Source organism: Diceros bicornis, chromosome 4 (genome assembly GCF_020826845.1).
Source record: "Diceros bicornis minor isolate mBicDic1 chromosome 4, mDicBic1.mat.cur, whole genome shotgun sequence".
NCBI lineage: Eukaryota > Metazoa > Chordata > Mammalia > Perissodactyla > Rhinocerotidae > Diceros > Diceros bicornis.
In genome coordinates, this window is record NC_080743.1 from 19,675,340 (window position 1) to 19,693,357 (window position 18,018).

Below are 18,018 nucleotides of genomic sequence, written 5' to 3' on the forward strand. Positions count from 1 at the left end.
CTCTCAACACTTCTGACACCAGAAGCGTGGGTGTTTCCACACCAAACAATTCTCCAATTCCCAGTAGACACACACTGCGTGTCCTCCAATTTAACTCAATTCTGACACTGACTGCTGGAAGTTAGTTCACGTCCCACAGGTAAAGGGCTCAGTCCCACGAGACTGCCCCCCACTTCAGATGCCAATCGCAAGTCCCAGGTTGTCACCTGTATTTCTGACTGAACAGCTATAAATTGGGGGATCGCCCAACCCCCTCCTTGGGTTCAATAATTTGCTAGAAAGGCTAAACAAGCTCAGGAAAACAGTTTGTTTACCAGATTACTAGTTTATTATGAAAGGATACGACTCAGAAACGGACAGATGGAAGAGATGCATAGGCCAAATTGTGGGGGAAGGGATGTAGAGCTTCCATGCCCTTTGCAGATGAGCCACTCTCCCAGCACCCCCATGTGTACAGCAAGAGGAAGCTCTCTGAACCTTACTGTTTAAAGTTTTTACGGTGGTTCCATGGAGGCATGACTGATTAAATCATTGGCCATTGGTGATTGAACTCAATCTCCAGCTCCTCTCCCCTCTCTGCAGGTCAGGGGTGAACCTGAAAGTTCCAACTCTCTAATCACATGATTCATTCCCTAACAATCAGCTCCCATTCACCAGTAGTCATCTCATTAGCATAAACTCAGGTATGGCTGAAAGGGGTTTATTATAAATAGCAAAAGATGCTCCTCCTACCCCTATCACTCAGAAATTCCAAGGGTTTTAGGAGCTCTGTGCAGGAACCAGGGACAAAGGCCAAATATATATTTCTTATGTATCACAATATCACGGGAGTTTAAGGAACCGTAAGTTTTTTGACACATACTATTTTATAAACGGCACACTGAAAGACAAAATTTGGCCAAAAAATGTTATCTCTGGTATCTTTGGACTTTTTGTCTGCAATAACTTAAATTTCACAAAATCGAGTCAGAACAGCATCTTCACTTAACAGTTGACCATTTCTTTCAAGGAACAATTAAATATCTCACCAGAAAGTTTGTGCTGTATGTATTTTGCTGCTGAGAGATCAGAAGTTCATATCATTCTTGCTATTATGGCTCAAAAAATATAAGAAAACAAGAGAAAAGATATGATTTATGTCCTTCAGCCCTATGTATACTTCCCTAGGTTAAAAAATTTTCATTTTAATTTCACTCATTTCTAATTTAAACGTTGAAATACTATAAATATCTAAATCATGTTATAGGATATTTCTCTTGAGCTCTAGAAAATCATAATCCTCTATCTACTGAGAGTTAGCAGAGAAAAGTGGTTTAGCTAAGCAATTCAGAGCTAGACTACTTGGGTTTTAATCCTGCTTCTGTCCCTTAATAGTTATGTGACTGTGGGCAAGTTAGTTGACCTCTCAGATTCTTAGTTCTTTACGTACAAAATGAGAATAATAAAAATAATACTAATATCTTCTTTTCATAGCATTGTTATGACAATTAATTACTATTTGCAAAGTACTTAGAACACCAAGAAGGTAGTAATACGAGTATTTGATTTATAACCTTATCTTAGATATCTCTTAAGAATCTGTGTACATCTATATATCTATATATTCAAAATCTACCTTGTTATGTTCTCCTCAAATTGGTCTTCCTCCCATGTTACCTATGTCACTAAATGATAGCTTCACTCCTTCCTCTAGTTGATGAGGTAATACCTTTGACATCTTCATTCCCCTCAATCAACTTTCCCCCAGATGATCTTTTAAAATGTGACTTTGCCATTTGTCCATCAAGAGGTCAGGTCTATGTTCCCTTCCCTAAATCTTTTTTTTTTTTTTTAAAGATTTTATTTATTTATTTATTCCCCCCCCCCCAAAGCCCCAGTAGATAGTTGTATGTCATAGCTGCACATCCCTCTAGTTCCTGTGTGTGGGACACTGCCTCAGCATGGCCGGAGAAGCAGCGCGTCGATGCACGCCCGGGATCCGAACCCGGGCCGCCAGCAGCAGAGTGCGCACACTTAACCACTAAGCCACAGGGCCGGCCCCCTTCCCTAAGTCTTAACAAGCTCTGTAACCTGCTTTGATGAAGAGGATGTGGCAGAAGTAAGTATGTGACTACTCAGCTTAGACATTAAGAAGGCTCACATCTTCCATTTTTACTGTCTTTGAAACATGCCACCATGTAGAAAGGATTCAGCTGAATTACTGATTGATCAGAGATGGTGCACAGAGAGAGAGAGAGAGAGGTCACAGGGAAGAGAAACAAGGCACCTAGCGGAGAGCTGGCACCAGGGTCCCAGACATGTAAGTGAGGGCATTGTGGACTTTCCGACCTTGGTCAAGCCATCCCAGTTAACACCATGTAAGTAAAAATGAGTAGTCTTTTTAACCATGGAGGAATTCTTGCAGAAATATATGAGCAATAAAGATAATTTTTACTGATGTTTTATACCACTAAGTTATGGGATAGTTTGTTCATAGATAGCTAAAATAATCACCAAGTGCTATTCATTATAACTTTTGAGTATCTCTCAAATTTATTCCTCTCTGCCATTTTCCAAGGTCATGTCATTATCTCTTCCAAATATTATTGCAACATATCTTAACTGGTATTCTGATTTCTTGTTCCATCTGTGTGAATCCATTCTCTATTGTATAATGAAGTGGATTTTTAAAAAATACAAATACAATTATGTTACTTCTCCTCTTAAAACACTTATGGGGTCGCCATACTCCTAACTGTGGCTTATAAAATCCTTCAAAATCTGGCCCCTTTTAAGCTCTTTGTGTTTTCTTTCTCTTTTTTTGCTATCTTCTTTGTACTCTATGCTTGGACCAGAAAAAAATTCCTGAAAATGTTAGGGCCTGTTATTCTCCAGATGAAATCTTACTCATCATTCTGTTCCCAGCTTAGAAGTATCATTCTTACTATTTCTTACTGTTCCTACAATTTCTCTAGGAAAGAATTTCTCATCACTGAAGCCTTGCCTAAGAGCCCATTCTGTTTTACCCCACAGCTCCATGAGATTACCTCTATTGTGATACGCTCTTCCGTAATGAAACTTTCTGTTTATTTGCTAATCACTTACTCAATCCTAATAGTTTTTTGAGAGCAGTCACTGTTTTACCCATAGTTGTATCTCCAGTGACTACTACAGACAGTACTTGACAGCTAATAAAGTTCAATAAACATTTGTTGAATAAATGAATGATTTGTACCACTTTTCAGACAACATAATTTTTCTATAATACTCTAGAAAAAAATGGCCATCAAACCTTTTTTAGAACATGTGTGTCTGTGCATGAGTTTATATGGGACAGAGGGAAGAATAGAGATAGAACCAACTTAAGTGTGTCAGTCTCAGGCCTTCCTTAGCCTTTGACATAGGAGATGTACCGCTCTTTACATTGGTGCAATATGCCTGTAATCTCTTGTGATTATTGTAGAATATGTGAATATTACAGCAAGTTAAAATCAAGGTGTCAGCAGGACTGTGTTCCTTTCTGGAGGCTCCAAGGGAGAATCCATTTCCTTGCTTTTTCCAGCTTCTACAGGGCTCACACATTCCTTTGCTCATGGCCCACTTTCTCCATCTTCAAAGCCAACAATATTCCATTTCACTGACCATTCTTTTGTAGTCACATCTCCCTCTCTAACCACAGCCAAAAAATTCTCTGCATTTAAGGATTTATGTGTTTAGATTGGGCCCACCCAGATAATCTAGGATAATCTCCCCATTGCCCACATTTACTAAACAATATGCATTCATTTTCTATTGCTGTCATAACAAATTACCACAAACTTATTTATTTAAAACAACAAATGTATTGTGCTGAGGTCAGCAAGATGGCAGAGTAGGAGATACAAGCTTTTCTCCCCTCACAGAAACAACAATGAGACAGCTATTCACAAATGAAAATAGCCCTGGGAAGACTAAGAGTCCAACTGAGAACACACAGCAACAGAGTAGAGCAAAGAATGGAGAATAACTGCACAGAAAGAATCGCTAGGGAGATCAGCTTAGTGAAGATATCTGGAGACAGCTAGAAACAAAGAAAGCTGGAGGCCATTTGAATCAGTCACGTGATGGGTGCCATCACGGTCCCCAGTGGCCTGCTCTGTGTTACCATGGCAAACTTTTCCACTGAGGACCTGAACAGTCCTTGTGACAGCCTCAGACGCCCCAAAGCTTTCACAGTGGAGGACCCTGTAGTATTTGTCAGTGCAGACTCCAGTGGCCTGCTCTGCAGAGGACGCCAGCATCTTTCATCAGTGAGGTAACCAACAGCCATCACTGCCACAGAAACTCTGAAGAGGGAGACGCTGTTGTGCTCTCTACCCCCAGAAGGAGCTGCTGTTGTGCCACCCTGAGACCAGGGCTGTCAGGACCCCCCAACCCTGTGCATACCCCAGACCCCAGAGACACAGCTGCTCTGCATGCACCTGCACTGCAGACTCTGGCTCCATGGCTGTTCTGTGTATCTGTGTCTCAGGCTCTGGACCCTCCACTGCTGCAGGCTAGACAATGCCCTAGACCCTAGAGCCACAAGTGCCTGTGCTCCAGACCCTGGCTCCATAGTTGTTCTGCATGTTCCAACACTCCAGATCCTGGCTTGGTGGCTGTTCCACAGGTGCCAACACATTAGATACCAGTGCCACTACCACTGTGAGGACACCTATGGTTCAGACCCAGCACCAAGAGGGATTCCCTCAACCATGACATCCCCCATGGAAGAAAAAGAGATCAGGAGGGTCTCAGCATCTTTTGCCACTAAAGATCTAAACAGTCCTCATTGCCACTGTAATACCTGCAGCCTCGACCCCTGAGGACCTCTGCAATGTTCACCGACACTGACCTTACCTGATGGAGCTATACAGAGACTATACCACTAGGCCATCCCTAGAGCAGGAAATGCCATACCCCACCCAGTCAATGCCCTCACACTCAACCACTGGTGAAGATCTTTACCCACCAAAAACAGTTCATAAAATCTGGGAGAGGTGACTGCTCCATCAAATGTGCAGCTATCAATGCAAGGCCACAAGAAACACAAAAAATCATGGAAACATGACACCACCAAAGGAACATAATAATTTTCCAAAAACCAATCCCAAAGAAATGAAGATGTACGAATTGCCAAATAATTCATAATAATTGTTTTAAAGAAGTTGGGTGAGCTACAAGAGAACAGAAACAACTCAACAAAATTAGGAAAACAATCCACAAACAAAACGAGAAGTTCAATGAAAGATAGAAATAATAAAAAAGAACCAAACAGAAATTCTGGAGCTAAAGAATACAGTGAATGAAATGAAAAAATGCAAAGAGAGTTTCAACAGTAGTCTTGATCAAGCAGAAGAATCCATGAGCTGGAAGCACTGAGACACATTGTAATAAAACTATCAAAAATCAAAGACGGAGAGAATTTTGAAAGCAGTAAAAGAAACTCAACTCATACAAAAGAACCCCCAGAAGACTATCAGTGGATTTCTCAGCAGAAATCTTTCAGGCCAGGAGAGTGTGGGATAATATATTCGAAGTACTGAAAGAAAAAAAACTGTCAACCGAAAATGCTTTCGCCAGCAAAGCTGTTGTTCAGAAATGAAGGAGAAATAAAGACTTTCTCAGATAAACAAAAGCTGAAGGAGCTCATCACCACTAGATCTACCTTACAAGAAATGATAAAGGAAGTTTTTTAAGCTGAAATGAAAGGATGCTAATTAGTAGCATGAAAACACATGAAAGTATAAAATCTATTGGTAAAGGTAAGTATATAGTCAAATTAAGAATATTCAAATACTGTAATGGTGGTATGTAAGCCACTTAACTCTACTATAAAAGTTACAAGGTGGATGTATTAAAAATAACCATAGCTACAATAATTTGATAGCAGACACACAACATAAAAGATGTAAATTTTGATATCAAAACATAAAATGAGAGAAAAGTGAAAGTATAGTTTTTGTATAAAATATAAATTAAGTTGTTTTCAGCTTAAAATAGACTGTTATAACTATAAGATGTTTCATATAAGCCTCATGGTAACCATAAAGCAAAAACCTATAGGAGTTACACAAAAGATAAAGCGAAAGGAATCAGAGCAAACCACTATGGAACATCATCAAATCACAAAGGAAGACAGCAAGAGAGGAAGAAAGGAACAAAGGAAATACAAAACAGCCAGAAAATAATTAAGATGGCAATAGTAAGTCCTTACCTATCAATAATTACTATAAATGTAAATATATTAAAACCTCAAATCAAAAGACATAAAGTGGCTTAATGAATTTAAAAAAAGACACAATTATATACTGCTTAGAAGGAATTCACTTCAGCTTTAACAACACACATAGGCTGGAAGTGAAGAAATGGAAAAAGATATTCCAAGGAAATGGAAACCAAAAGAGAGCAGGAGTAGCTATACTTATATCTGACAACATAGACTTTAAGTCAAAAACTGTAACAAAAGACAGAATAAAGATAAAGGAATCAATTCATCAAGAGAATGTAACAATTGTAAATATATATGCAGTCAACATTGGAACATCTAAATACATTAAGCAAATATAAACAGATTTGAAGGAAGAAATAGATTGCAATGGAATAATAGGGGTCTTTAATACTGAGTTTCAACAATGAATATCTCATCCAGACAGCAAATCAATAAGGAAATATTGGACTTGAACACCATTTAGACCAAATGGACCTAATAGACATAGACAGAATATTCCATCCAATAGCAGAAGAATTCACTTTCTCAAGTCTGCACAGAACATTCTTCAGGATAGCTCATATGTTAGGTCGCAAAACAAGTCTTAACAAATTTAAGAAGATCAAGGTCATATCAAGTATCTTTTACAACCAAAATGGTATGAAACTAGAAATCAATAACAGGAGGAAAGCTGTAAAATTCATGAATATGTGGAAGTTAAAGAACACATTCCTTAACAATCAATGGATCAAAGAAGAAATCAAAATGGAAATCAAAAAATATCTTGAGATAAACAAAAATGGAAACACAATGTACCAAAACTTATGGGATGCAGAAAAAGCAGTCCTAAGATGGACGTTTATAGCAATAAATCCCTACATTAAGAAGAACAAAGGTTTCAAATAAACAACTTGACTTTATACCTCAAGGAACTAGACAAAGAAGAACAAACTAAGCCCAAAATTAGCAGAATGAAGGAAATAACAAGATCAGAGCAGAAATAAATGAAATAGAGACTAGGAAAACATAGAAAAGATCAACAAAACAACTGTTTCTTTGAAAAGATAAATAAAATTGAAAAACTTTTAGGTGAACTAAGAAAAAAAGAGAAGACAATATCAGAAATGAAAGAGAAGATATTACAACTGACACGACAGAAATGCAAAGGATCATGAGACTGTTATGAAAAATTATACACCAATAAATTGGATTATCTAGAGAAAATGGATAAAGTCACAGAAACACGCAACCTAACAAGACTGAATCATGAAAAACAGAAAATCTGAATAGACCAATAATGAGTAAGGAGATTGAATCATTGTTCCAAACAGCGAAATTCACTGGTGAATTCTACAAAACATTTAAAAATGTGACTCTTTATCAAGCTTTTCCAAAAAATTAAAGAGGAAGGAAAACTTCTAAACCCATTTACAAGGCTAGAATTAGCTGGATTCCAAAGCCATACAAAGAAACTACAAGAAAAGGAAATTACAGGTCAATATCCTTGATGAACATAGATGCAAAAATTCACAACAAAATACTAGGAAGGTGAATTCAATAGCACATTAAAGGAATCATACATCATGATCAAGTGGAATTTATCCCTGGGATTCAAGCATGATTCAGCATACACAAAACAACTAATGTGATACACTACATTAACAGAATGAAGAATAAAATTCATATGATCATCTCAATAGATGCAGAATAAACACTTGACAAAATTCAGTGTTCTTTCATGAGAAAGACTCTCAACAATTTTCATATAGCTGGAATGTACCTCAGCATGATAAGGCCATATATGACAAGCCCACAACTAACATACTCAGCAGTGAAAAGTTGAAAGTTTTTCCTCTAAGATCAGGAACAAGATAAGGATGCCCACTCTTGCCACCTCTATTCAATATAGTACTGGAAGTCCTAGCCAGAGCAATTAGGCAAGAAAAAGAACTAAAAGGCAGCCAAATTGGAGAGGAAGAAGTAAAATTTTCTCTGTTTGAAGATGACATGGTCTTATATATAGAAAACCCTAAAGACTTCACCAAATAAATGTAGAAATAATAAACAAATTCAGTAGTTTCAGGATACAAACAAAAATACAAACAAAAACATACAAAAATCAGTTGCATTTCTATATGCTAACAATGAACTATTCACAAAAGAAATTAGGAAAACAATCTCATTTACAATAGCATCAAAAAGATAAATTACTTTGGAATAAATTTAAACAAGGAAGTGAAAGATCTGTACACTATAAACAATAAGGCATTGATGAAAGAAATTGAAGAAGTCATAAATCTATATTCTTAGATTGGAAGAATTGATATTGTCAAAATGTCCATAGTACCCAAAGCAATCTACAGATTCATGAAATCTCTATCAAATTCAAATGACTTTTTTGGCAAAAAATAGAAGAAACAGTCCAAAAATTCAGCAATCTTTAGAATGAAGAACAAAGCTGGAGGCATCACACTTCCTGATTTCAAACTGTATTACAAAGCAATAGTAAATAAAACAGTATGGTCTTGGCAAAAAAACAGACACATAGACCAATGGAACAGAAGAGAGAGCCCAGAAATAAATCCACACATATATAGTCAACCAGCCTCTGACAAGGTTGCCAAGAATACACAATGGAGAAAGGACAGTCTCTTCAATAAGTGGTGTTGTTAAATTGTGTAGGGATATCCACATGCAAAAGAATGAAATTGGACCCCTGTCTTACCCCAGTCACAAAATTAACTGGAAATGGATAAAAGATTTAAGTATAAGACTTGAAACTATTAAACTAGAAGAAAACATAGGAGAAAATCTCCTTGACATTGGTTTTGGCAATGATTTTTTGGATATGATGCCAAAAGCACAGGCAAGACAAGCAAAAACAAACAAGTGGACTAAATCAAACTAAAAAGTTTCTGTACAGCAAAAGAAACCATTCAGAGAATTAAAATGCAACCTATGGAATGGCAGAAAATATTTACAAACTAGGTACCTGATAGGGAGATAATATCTAAAATATACATGAAACTCATACGACTCAATAGCAAAAAACCAAACAATCCAACTAATAAAGTGGGCAAAGGACCTGAATAGACCTTTTTCCAAAGAATACATGGCTAACAGGCACGTGAAAAGTTGTTCAACATTGGTAATCATTAGGGAAATGCAAATGAAAACCACAATGAGATATCACCTCATACCTGTTAAGATGGCTATTACCAAAGAGACAAGAGATAACAAGGGTTGACAAGGGTGTGGAGAAAAGAGAACGCTTGTGCACTGTTGGTGGGAATGTAAATTGGTACAGCTACTATGGAAAACAGTATGGAGGTTCCTCAAAAAATTAAAAACATAACTACCATAGGATCCAGAAATCCCACTTCCATGTACATATCCAAAGGAAAAGAAATCAGTATCTTGAAGTGATACCTACTCTCCCATACTCATTGTAGCATTATTCACAATAGCCAAGATGTGAAACAACTTAAGTGTCCCTCAACGGATGAACGGATGGAGAAAATGCAGTATAGATACACAATGGAATATTATTCAGCCATAAAAAAAGAAGGAAGTCCTGCCATTTGTGACAACATGGATGAAACTGGAAGGCATTACATTAAGTGAAATAAGCCAGACAGAGACAGAGAAATACTGTGTGGTATCGCTTATATATGGAATCTAAACAAAAAAAGTCAGACTCGTAGAAACAATAGAATGGTGGTTGCCAGGAGCTGGGGATGAGGGAAGTGGGGAGATGCTGATCAAAGGGCATAAACTTTCAGTTATAAGATGAATAAGTTCTGAGGATCTAATGTACATCATAGTGACTATAGTTAATAATATTGTATTGTATATTTGAAATTAGCTAAAAGAGTAGGTCTTAAGTGTTGCCACTCACACAAAAAAGGTAACAGTATGAGATAATGGATGTGTTAATTAACTTGATTGTTGTAATCATTTCACAGTGTATACATATATCAAATAATCGTGTTGTACAATTTAAATGCATACAATTTTTTTTGTCAACTATACCTCAATAAAACGGAATAAAAATACAATCAATGTATTACCTTATAGTTTTGTAGGTCAGAAATCTGACAAGCCACACTGGTATAGAGTCTGGAGACTCTAAGGGAGAATGTTTCCTTACCTTTTTCAGGTTGTAGTGACCTCCCATGTTTCTCGGCTCATATCTTCTTCCTCCATCTTCAAAGCCAGTAACGTCACATCTCTCTGACCCTTTGCTGGCAGTCCCATCTCCCACTGATCCATTCTACTGGGAAAGGTTCTCTGATGTTTAAAACTGATTTAATTAGATTGAGCCACCTGGATAATCTAGGCTAATCTCCCCATCTCAGCATCTGTAACTTGAACTACATGTGAAAAGTTCCCTTTTCCATTAAGGTAACACATTCACAGGTTCCAGGGATCAGGACATGGAAATTTGGGAGGGAGGTGTCCATTGTTCTGCCTACTAGAGGCAGCACTACCTAAACTACCCTATTTTCTATGTTACTGCTGACAGTGTTTTTTCTAGCTGTTCTTCCAGCGCACCATTCACGTTCGCTTTTCTCCAGCCTCCAATAACAGTTTCCTTGCTGCCTTCCAGCTTCCACTGACACCCTCCTCAAGGTCCTTTAGGCCTCTGCTGGTCGCTTGGTGCTGAAGCCGGTGGCAAATGATCTACGTTTTTGTTACAGCAGTACCCCACTTTCAGATCTGATTTCTGTTTCTCTTATCAATTGCTTATTTGCTTTAGATAACATCAATCATTTGTTGCTCATGATTTTTAAATTTGGGTATGGTTCATGTTGGGATGGCTTGTATGGCATCTGCTGAGGCTGGAATGTCCAAGAACGCTTTTTGACTCCCATCTGGGAGTTGACTGAGCGTCTCTCTCTCTTTCTATGTGGTCTTAGGGTCTCTGTCTCTCCAAATGACCTCTCCCTGTGGTCTCTCTACTTCATCTTTCTTTCAGTCTAGCTGCAAAAATAATGACTGTATCCAGCCTTCTTAATGCTTGTCATAAGAAACTTGGGCTTGGACGTTCCAAAATGTTACTTCTGCCATATTCTATTAGTCAATGCAGTCCCAGGATCAGCCCAGATTCAGGGGAAGGAAAATAGATGACACTTCTTGCTGAGAGAGTAGAAATATCACAATAAAAAGGGGCATGTGGAAAGAAAGATATTGTTGCAGACATTTTTAAAACCCTGATGTACCACAAGTATTTTATCAATTTATCTCCTCTTTTTTTTATTCTTCTTTACTCTCATTTCATTGGATTTTTTTGGCTACTAAAGTTTGCTCAGGCATCTAAATTTTTAGAATTAGACTAAAAAGTACCATCTTGTTTAGTAAAATAACAATCCTAAGCAGGGGTTCTCAACCAAGAGCAAAAAATATCTGGAGACAGGGAGACAGAGAGATATATAGGGAGTAAGAGATTGAGAGAGAGAGAGAGAGAGAGAAAGGAGAGAGGAAAGGAGGAGGGGGAGGGGAGGGAAGAGAAGAAGGGGGAAGAGGACAGAGTCTAGGAGAAATCTGGAGACTTTTTTGGTTGTCAAAACTATGAGAGGGGTTCTATGCTATTGGCATCTGCTGGGTAGAGACCAAAGATGTTGATAAACATCCTACAATGCACAGGACAGCTCCCACAACAGACACTTACCTGGCTGAAATGTCAATAGTGCCAAGGTTAAGAAACACTGATCTAGAAAATGTTTGTTGTTGATCCATTGTTCTTTATGAAGATTACTTGAGAATGCTTAATAAATTCATTTATTATAATACTACAGTTAATACGAATTATCATTTCAGTAACTGAGTAAATATTAAGTAAAATTTATATTAAAAATTTATGGAAAAATATGGATAGTGATATTATTCAAGATAATTTTGACTTCAGTAATCCCTGAGAATTTACCTTAATGAAAAGAACAATCTTGAAGATTTAAAAAATAACAAACCGGTTTATAACAAACCATAATACTTCAGTAATGAAAACAGTACACTACTTGCGTATGAATACACAAGGATATTAATGAAAAAGATAAAGAGTCCGGAAACAGACATATATGTGTTTGGGAAACAGTATATTAAAGAGATATGATATTAAATACTTGAGGAAAGAAAAGAATTTTCAATATATTATGTTGGAACAATTAGGCTATTCCTTTAAGGAAAAATTAAGTCAGATACCAACCTCATGCTGCATGTATACACACATTATCTACCAAAGGACTTTAAGTGCTCAATTAAAAAAGACAATAAAAATATTTGAAGGAAATATAGAAGGGTTTATAATCTTTAAATCTAGAAGCTATAAATTAAATGATTGGTTGTTTAGTAGAATAGCATTTCAAAATTTCTGTAAAGCAAAAGCAGTTGAGAGAGAGCGAAAGAGACAGAGAGAGAAGAAATAACAGAAAAGGGAGTCCAGGAGAAAATATTTGCTTAATCTATAAGAAATAACAAATTAGGGATTATTATTCATCATGTATATCTTACAAATTATCATACAAAAAGACAAAGTTCAGAGAATATAAATGTTTAATAAAGTTATAAAAGTTGGTCAAAATTAATACTTGTATTAATTAGTAACATTAATAGCTGTTACTAAAATGCAAATTAAAACAACAACTTAATTGAGACCCATTAGGTTAGCAAAATTGTGGAAAGGTCAATAAACATCCAATTTTGAGGAAAGCTGTGGCAAATGGATATTTGCAATTCCTGCTGGTAGGAATGTATATCGCTACAACTTTTTTGGCAGTAATTATCAAACATTAGAATAGCCATATTCTTTGACTGGGAGATTCACATAATACATATGACATGGCATTGTATAAATATTACGCAAACATAAGTGTACAAGAATGCTCATTTGAAATTAAAACATCTCTGTAACATGGAAATTTTGGGCACAACTTTGGTGTCCGCCAATAGGGAAGTGGTTATACACATTACAGTAAACTCATACAATGGATGACTCTCTAGCAATAAAGATTGGGGTGAACTTGTACGTAATGACTGAAATGTTTCTAAGACATTGTTGAATGAAAGAGCTACTCTCCTACTATTACTACCACTGACACTGCTACTACCAATACATTTATTAGCTAACAATTTAGCGAAGATTGTATGTTTGGTACTACCCTGTGTACTTCACATGTATCAACTTTAAACTGTTTAAGCCTTACAACAATCCAGGTGCTAGGTATTATTATTACCTTTGTATTAATGAAGAGGAAACCAAAGAACAAAGAGTTTAAATAAGTTGCCAGCATCATCAGTAGTGGATGTTGGACCCAGGATTAAGTCTAGGTAATCTGGCTCCAAACCACACACTTTTAATAACCACAGTTTTCATTCATTAACACAAATATTTACTTGCATCAGGCACTTTTCTAGATGCTGAGAAATTAGTAGTAAATGAACCAGACAAAAAAATCTGCTCTGATGGATCTTGCACCCTAGTGGGTACATAACAAAGGCATAAAATATATAATATGTCACTTATAAGGTCAAAAGAACTATGAAGACAAGTCAGGGACAGGGTTGGTCAGGAAATATTGTGGGAGAGGAGGTTTCAGTTCTTAATAGGGTGGTTAGGAAAGGTCTTAATAAAAGCAGAGATTTGGATAAGACCTAAAGGATGTAACTAAGCCTAGTGGATATCTTGAAGACAAACATTTCAGGAAGAGGAAAGAGCAAATGCAAATCATAAGCATATGAGGTATGAACTCACAGCAAATTAAAACAAAGCAAACAAATATATTTGAGGTTAATTACATATGTGTATTTAAATACACAGAAATATTCTGCAAGGAAGCACATTAAACCACAAAATGATTATATCTGTAGAAGGAAGTAGGATTTGGCAGTTGTGTGTGTATGTATGTGTGCATGTGTGAGATGGGGGGATGATGAATACAGGAGGATATTCCCACTTTTCTTACATACTGTTATGAGAGGTTCGGGGATTCGATCGGAGACGTAAAAGACACTTTCCTCTCCAAACAAATGGACTGAAGGTATATTTTATTATATGGAGGATAGTAAAGGCGATAGTCTGCAAACAGATCCAAATAGGTCAAATATTAAGAGGGAAAAAACATCAGCCCGACTGGAAAGGGAAAACACCCACATCGGCTGAAGAGAAATGACACAAATCAACCGGAAAGAGAAACACCAGGTTGACCGAAAAGAGAACACATTAGATCAATTACTTCACATCAAATCAAAAACTCACAATATCCACGCCCCACTGCCGGGAGAGTCCTGTCAATCGACGCGGCTGGGCAAGGATCACACGTCCTGGGCAAGGTGTCCCTTCCACAGGTGGAACTCTCACCAGGTCTCGGCTTCCAGCAGTTTGTATAAGCAGTTACAGAGTTTACAGAGCAAGCATCCAGTGTTCCCATGCACAAAACAGTTATCAGTGGCATACGTGCACTGAGCCCCTTGGCTAACCTCCCAGCCCAGTGGTTGTGCACGTGCATTGTTTTCTTTGGTTATCGTCTTAGCCCGGCACAGATGGCCAGTCCATCCCGTGCTACGACGCTCCAAGAGCCTTGAACTGTTACAACTTGCAACTCCCTCCATGGGAGAAAGGCCAGTTCCCGGGAAAAGGCCAGTTCCCACCACACAGAAAGCAGCTTTGTATTTCTTTGTGTGCTGGTGGCTATAGGTCAATGGAGCAGCCAAACATGGCTGTACTCATGTCAAGACACATACTTCTATTTTATTGTAGTTTATGAATGTGCTTGTGTATTATTGATATAATAAAATTATATTGTGGGAAAAATGGAAAACATCAAGGCAAAGCAATATAAACCAACACAAGCACTATACTAGTTGTGTCATATATTTGCACATGAGCACATTTTAAAGTTTCCACAGAAACATGAAGGTCTTCTTTAACATTTTCTATAATACTTTTATTAACTGCAAAATGAAATATATTCATAAGTATAAAGATACAGATATATAACTGCATGCCTTGGAAAAACACTTGAAATAAGCGTCTGAGGAGTCAACTTGAACTGCCCCGAAGAGATTCATGGTTTGCCTTCAGTGAAAATGTAGTATTTTCCCCAGATCATATATTAAATTCTTAGTTCAATAATTCACCCTGACATAAGCTACTTGTACTTATGGATTTACTGTACGTTATGCAGGGCAAAAGGGCAGGAGACTAGGAAACTACACACATCTTGAATTATGTGTGAATACAGGCTGATAAATTTTTAAAAACTCAATTGACAACATGAATCATATTTTGATCAATATTGTTAGAAAACCTTAAGGATAATGCTTAAAATCTAATTATCTGAAAAAATTGAGTGGATCTAGGGAAAATTGAAATAGAAAAATAAAAATGTATTAAATGACACATACAAGGAGTTGTTTGTTCCAGCTGACATTTATAAATCTATCTTTTGTAGAATAGGGTTACTAGGAAAGTGTATATACAAATATTAGTAGAAAATTAGATGTAACTAAAGGAAAAATGATTGTTTTCTATAAAATGAAGTTGAAAACTAAATGTTCAAATATCAGGGTTTTTTTTTTAATGAGTATGTGAGGGCGCAAGAGGTGTGGCGTGTGCAAATGGTAAAGCTAATTATCTTAAAGATTAATTCTAAACATATATACAATAGCACCTAGAAAAAACTGAGTACAACAGTAAGGAATTAGCAATTATTTCTATAAATTTATTTAATTTCAGACATCCTTGATGTTAAGAAGGGGCTAACATAACAAAATGGTTTTGTACATATCTAGAGACAGAAACAAACAAATAAAAAACCTTAAACTAGCTGGTTCTTTATAAAGCATGGAGAAAGTTCTGGAATATCAAATATAGGAAATACAAATACAGTGGTAACAGAAAAGTAGAAAAGGGTAAGCATCAAGAGTAGGTGCTAATAGAGGGGATGAAAGACCATCACTTTTAGGAATTCTTAAAGATTTCTCTACGTAGGCCCGAGAAATGAAGTAGTATTATACTTTGTGGTGTTTTGAGAGAGTTCCCGGGCTTTAGGGAAAATTATCAAGCCTATTTTTATATTTATTCGTAGTCTCTGTATCTGTTTGTATTTTGAGGGTAATACATTCTGTAGATAGGTTTACACAGGCAATTCAGAATTGATGTTTTTAAATTGAAACATATTGCTTTGTCACAGTTCAAATTTTAAAGTGTGACAGGATTAATTCTTGTGAGGCCTAAAACAAAATATTATGATCAGATTGGGGAATAATTAAAAATTCCTGATTATCTTGGCATTAACTGGGAGTTGCTAGGTATTCCCTTATTTCTATTCACATAGATCTGTCTTCACTTGACTTAAGGGCAAAGTAGTATGTTAGCTCTCTACTTATAAACAACACTCCTCTCTGACAAGAAAAATAATTCAGACCTCCCTACACACTTGATTATAGGACTCAATTGGCAGCAAATACGAAACTTGGGGAAAACAATTATCGGATTCCATGGGCTAAAAGAGCCAAACAGCGACAATCTACTGTTGCACAGAAATCATTTCTTTCCTGCTGTTGTCTCCTCCTCGTGATTGTCTGCTCTCCAATCAACCCAAATTGCTCTGTTCTGTCATATCCCTCAGCTGGACTTCTTAAAGACACATTCTGGCAGCAAGAAGCACAATGAATGCACAAGGATCCCAGTGCTTTCCCACACAAGCTCTGGGCTAAGGAACAGGCTATTTTGTAAATTGTAGAGAAGCATCTTCCTAGCTTCTTAGGCAAATGCTTTCATGGGATCATATTGCTTTCATGGGAAACAAAACTTGAAAAGTAGGTTTGGTTGGGCTAGGACCAAAGTGAGGACCGAGAGATGTTTTTCTCTAGGTGTGTGAAGACGTCATTTTGATAGCTACGCTGCTGTACCTTCTCTGAAGGCACGTGCAGGATCTGTCTCAGTCCTGTGCGCAAGAGAGAGAAGCCCACCACAAAGTAACTTTAGAAAATGAGACAACAGCAACACATTATATAATTAAAGGAACATCAGACAAATCAAGCTTCAAGAAAGCAGGGATCAGGGTGACTTCTGCCACTTCAGGGATTTAAAACACTTCAGGCTTCTTTTTGTCCTGCTCTCCATACTTCTTGTTGTATGTTGGCTTCATCTCTCAAAACAGCTTTTCACCTGAGGCTAAACTACAGCACGTATAGCTCCAGACTTACAGCTTCCCAGTTTGGCTTCTTGAGAGGAAAATCTCCTCTTCTATTAATTCTATTTATTTAATTTTTTTTTGTGAGGAAGATCAGCCCTGAGCTAACATCCACACTAATCCTCCTCTTTTTGCTGAGGAAGACCGGCTCTGAGCTAACATATATTGCCAATCCTCCTCCTTTTTTTTTTTTCCCCAAAGCCCCAGTAGATAGTTGTATGTCATAGCTGCACATCCTTCTAGTTGCTGTATGTGGCACGCGGCCTCAGCATGTTCGGAGAAGCGGTGCATCCGTGCGCGCCCCGGATCTGAACCCGGGCAGCCAGCAGCGGAGCACGCTCACCCAACCGCTAAGCCACGGAGCCGACCCCTATTAATTCTAATTTGGAAAATTTTAGGGGAAGTGTCTGATTGACTCAACCCAGGACCAAGCACTGTGACTGGGGAAAAGAGTGGATAAGAGTTCTCATTCCCACACCTGATGGCACAGGGAGGAATCTGAAGGTCCATTCCGATCCCATTCGAGGGCTGGGCAGACAAAATCATCAATGCTCACTGCGGTCTCATCATCTCCGGACAGCGAAAGAGCAGTGAGACTGGCACTCTCTCATCTTT